A 5,000-nucleotide genomic window follows, 5' to 3' on the forward strand; every position below is an offset into this window, starting at 1 on the left:
CACACACACACACACACACACACACACACACACACACACACACACTCTCTAGCCTCATCAAAAATGATGTGTTGGGCCCTTTGTTGTCAAACTCTTTATACAAAAAAAATTGCATATTCATGGGGGTGTATTTAAGCCATTTCTGCTGGCATAAGCATGCAGCACTGCAGCAGCGATCTGAAATGACTGTCATTTTCTGCCATTCTTTGCTACTTAACCTCCCTCTCTGTTTGAAAATGTGGCACCTTGTTTTTTTGATGCCTTACGCTGCATCGTGGCCCCCGTCACAGTACAGTCTTCAGGTTTAATAGTGGCTCGGAGGCCTATACAAGGATCCTGATTATGCACTAAACAGCCCGATTTGCAGTTATTCAATTGACATCAGTTTGTTGTGGAGTGGCAGTGGACAAACACAACTGCTTTGAATTAGTGTGCCGCTGCTGCAGTGGTGTACTGGTGTTTACTGCCTTACCTTACAGATGTTGAATGCAGCTGTCTTTTCACTCTAACAATAAAGAGGACGTCTCACACACAAACCAGCCAGCTCACCCTGACATTCATATTTTATTAAGTCTGTAGACTCTTGTGCACCTTTATTTTAGCCAACAACATGTTAAATCAAATGCTTGCATCATGGAATTCTTAAAAGTCTCCTTCTTTACTGAATGACAGAGTCAAGGACATTATGCAAAATTAATAGTAGTTTGGTGTGTATAATAGTTGTGTTAAATTAGCCTGATATATCTTGCTATGAATATTTTTTACATTTGACATACGTGTATGCAACAGGATTTTTCATTAGATTCAAATAGTAAATCTGTTTGCTGGATATTCATAGGTGCAGTTAAAATGGGTTACACACTATACCCATAAACTTAAATTGAAAAGGAGATTAATAGAGGAGACAATTCATCAAATCTCCATATGGACTATCCTGTAGGAGACACAAACAAATAGTTTTCCCTTAGTTGACCAATGGAGTCCTAAGGTTTTGTTTCTCTGGTGAAGAATTATCCACCTGCTGTCAAGCCTCTTTGATCCTCAGTTGCTTCAATATCTGCCGTTTTCATTCAATCTTGAAGAGCTGCCAATAAAAAGACAGGCTTTTCAGGAGTGATGGCCAAGACCTGCAGGACCGTGCCCTTAACACCCCAACACACAAACGCACACACCTGCCTTCACTTACACAGTGAGATTGACAGGTGTCTGTAAAGAATGTTACAATTTTACACATACAGTAGGTTTACATTTTTTTAAGTATTTATGTACACATTGCTATCAGTCTCTTTTATAATGTCTTCTGTCCATACTGGCTGTAAAGAGATATGTTATTGATGCTATTTCAATGCACGAGATGGGGGGACAAAATTCCTTGTCCTATTTCTATGAAAAAAAAACTACAAATGAGGGTTTAGCTGTAGCAGTTAGTTCAATTAACTACTACTCTACTTTTACCTTCCACCCATCTCAGCAAGGAGACGCTGTTCGAGGAAAGAAAAAGAGGAAAGTTCACATTGAAATGGCCATAACTTTGAAAGAAAACACATGTATTTTGACTAACCGCGCCTGCTCAAACTGGGTTTTCACGTACATTGGAATTACATCACTTTTCATGGACAGAAAGGAGTGATTACACCAACCAATAACTCCATCGATGTACATATGAACAAGTCAGTACTGCATCAAGACAGACTTAAAAATGTAAATATTTAAGCTTTAAACATAGGTTTTGAGTAAAGACTGATGAGAAGTGTAGAGATGTAGTGTAGAATAAATGGACTTTGATTATGTACTGTATATGACAACACACTTACAGTCTGTTCTATTTCTGGTTTAATCAAAACATGTGTAAAGTCAGGGAAGTCATAATCATTTACCTGTAGTTTATAGATTAACAATCTGACCTAATGGACTGACTAGATGATAGTTAGATTACAATAGTGCCGTGCAACTAAAGTTCCTCACACAAGACACATAAAAGTGGCAAACTCGACTAAATTGATCCGAGTTACACATGGTGTGTAAACCCATTTGTAATTTACACATATCAGCCATACCATGAATTACCTTAATTAGAAACATTCCCCGAAGCTCTTTCTATTGATCGCCCAGCGCGCTAACTCAAAAGTAATGTTGGACAGTTATCCGAGAACGCCATGGATGATTAATCAGGCGCAGCTCAATCATTACTTTTTTAAAGAATTTCCTCTTCTTTTAACACGTCTTCCTTTTTTTCTGCCTTTTTTGTATTTTTAATTTTCTTTTCCCAGCGCTTTATTTGATGTTTTGTAACTTTTCATGTGTTGCCAGTGGATCACGGCCTTTAAAAAGGATATGCTTCCCTTCGAGGTTGGCAAGGGTGTATATGCATATGAATATTTTCCATTGATGAATATGATACACTGCCGCGGCGCCTTTGATAGTCTCCTGCTTGGGTCTTAAGTGATGTCATAATGGTGGGACACCGACCCTGGGCAAAACATCCCAATCCACAGCAGTGAGGAGCAAACATTACAGCCCTTTGAGGTCCTCTGTGTTTAATATTACAGCACTGTTTACTGGGGAGGGAGTTGGTTCTTGTGTCCGCCAGGGAGCCCAAGTATGTTTAAGGTCAAGCCATATTCGTTCCTCTTCAGTCAACTTCAGGATCTTTAATCACTTGTTGTTTTTGACTGTGCTGTTTTCAATCGTGTCCAGGTCTTTATAATGCATGAGGAAATTACATAGTTATGAACAGCTTGGCAGGCAAGTTGAGGCAGTGATGAAACTTTTTAGATACTTTCAGAAAGAACTTCATGTTCTCCAACGTACCTTCAGGTTAAAGGAATAGTTTGACATGGGAAGATTGATACAACAAGACTTTAAGTCACTGCGTTCGGCTATTAAACACTCACGTACATAAACCCTGTATAACACAATCTTCGTTATGGTTTTTTGTTTTTGTATGGATTAAACTAACACAATGTGAATTAGTGAACTTCACAGCTTCTGTTAGGCATACATTTTTAAGAGAGCCTGTCTTTATGCTAAGCTCATCTAACCAGTATCAACACTTATTTGCAAGTAAGCAACAAAGGGATTCCCCTAAATGTAGACTATTGCTTTAGCATCTTATAATGTATTGAACAGAAGACGCTTTTATCCTTTTGTGACTTAGATCTATAGGGTTCCATTTTTTGAGAATAAGGGTCATGATATTTGAATGTTTCTTACAATGCGAAGCGTTTCTTGCTACACTAGATAAACGTCGTATTTTCACTGTTCAATACCAACGCTTCTTCAAAAGTGCACATGCAATGACAATTTCAGCGTTATGGGCCTTTTAGATGTGTTTATTTTCTGGTGGAGTTTTTTTTATTTATTTATTTATTTGGTTTTACAAGTAACAGTACATTTTTTAAACAATAAGCTGAAAAACCTTTGCAAGTTAGAAGTCTCTATTCTGTTTAAAAAAAAAAAAAAAGGTTGCAGGTGTTAAAATGATCTAACAAAGGTTACTGTCGGTGGAGGCGGGAGGAAAGAGGGAAGCTATTGAACTTGTGTCCTGGTTTCCCTACTAGATAATGATCTGTTGAAAGTGTGTATTTTTCCTCTTCTTCCAGTAACAGTGTGTGTGAGATGAAAGATAGTTCCGGGGCTAGAGCACCAGCGCACATCTGACTGAGGCAGGTGTTAGAAATGTAGATGGCTGGCGGAGACTAAAGACAATACAAATTTGAAGTGAAAACGCTACTGGCACGCCTCCTCTGTTCTTAACACGTGAAGCCCCAGGCCGATCAATTATTCATACTATTGTGCGTGCGCGTGGCATAGTGTTAGTTCTGTAGTCGGAGAGGAGGTGTCTGTTGCACTTAAAGAGTGAGCGCCACGTCGTTTGGCAGGCCCAGGTCTGTCAGCTTGTCTCAGTCTGTCTCTCTCTGCTTCTTTCTTGCACACACACACACACACACACAAACACACACACGCACGTAAAAAGCCCTTGTTCTGCCTGAGCCTTTTTAATGATGGGATCAGGGGCGAGAATTGGTGGCTAAAGTGCAGCTCCAGTTGTTTGAAAAGAGGAGAAAAGAAAGAGAAACATAGAGCAAGAAGAGTGTGATAGAGAGAAAGACGGGGTGGGCGAAAAATGGGGGGAGGAGGGGGGGGGGTGCTTTGTACACTGGGGGTATTTTTCAAAGCAGTGCAGACTTGAAGCCATTGGGAGACTCCTTTGACTTTAATCTTGGCTGCTTCTTTGAAAATTACGACCGAGGACCACGGTTGCTTCATTAAAAGACATGTTCTGTTTCTTGTGTAGTTTCAGCCAGATTTTCTTTTTGTGCGTGTGGTGCTGATTTCAGCTTTCCACACTCGGTGCTTCCAGCAGCCTCCTGAGCACCTTGCCGTTAAGGGCCACTCACTTTGAGTGTGTGTAAATAGACCAGTGAATGTTTTGAATTAAGGAGACACACTTAATTTCCTCTCGCCTCTCACCTCCCGAAGTACCCACCTCGCTGTGCTGTGCTCAACAACCTCTGTGTCCACACGTTATTGTCGTTTGTTAAACAGTGATCAGTCATTGTGCCATCTACTCTACGTATGTATTGTAACAAAATCCGATGAAAGTTGGTTGGACGGGGCACAATGAGTGCTGTCCTCTCTATTAAAACTGAGCCAAATGTCTGTTGGAGGAAGTTGGAGTTGATGGGTGTCTATGTAGCAGTAAGTACTTGACTTAGACACCGGAGACTGGGGTTTGTGTCCCCAGTGATCGGGTTAAGCTCAAAGAAAACTAGTTTGTATGAAGTGTTGTCTGATGCAAAGCAAGCTGTCATAATTCAATTCAATTCAATTCAATTTTATTTATAGTATCAATTCATAACAACGTCTCAATAACGTCTCAAGACACTTTACAGATAGACCACACTCCAGAATTTACAAGGACCCAACAGTTCTTGTAGTTTCCTACAGAGCAAGCAACAGTGCGACAGTGGCGAGGAAAAACTTCCTTTCAAAGACAG

Source organism: Etheostoma spectabile, chromosome 2 (assembly GCF_008692095.1).
Source record: "Etheostoma spectabile isolate EspeVRDwgs_2016 chromosome 2, UIUC_Espe_1.0, whole genome shotgun sequence".
In the NCBI taxonomy this organism is placed as follows: Eukaryota; Metazoa; Chordata; class Actinopteri; order Perciformes; family Percidae; genus Etheostoma; species Etheostoma spectabile.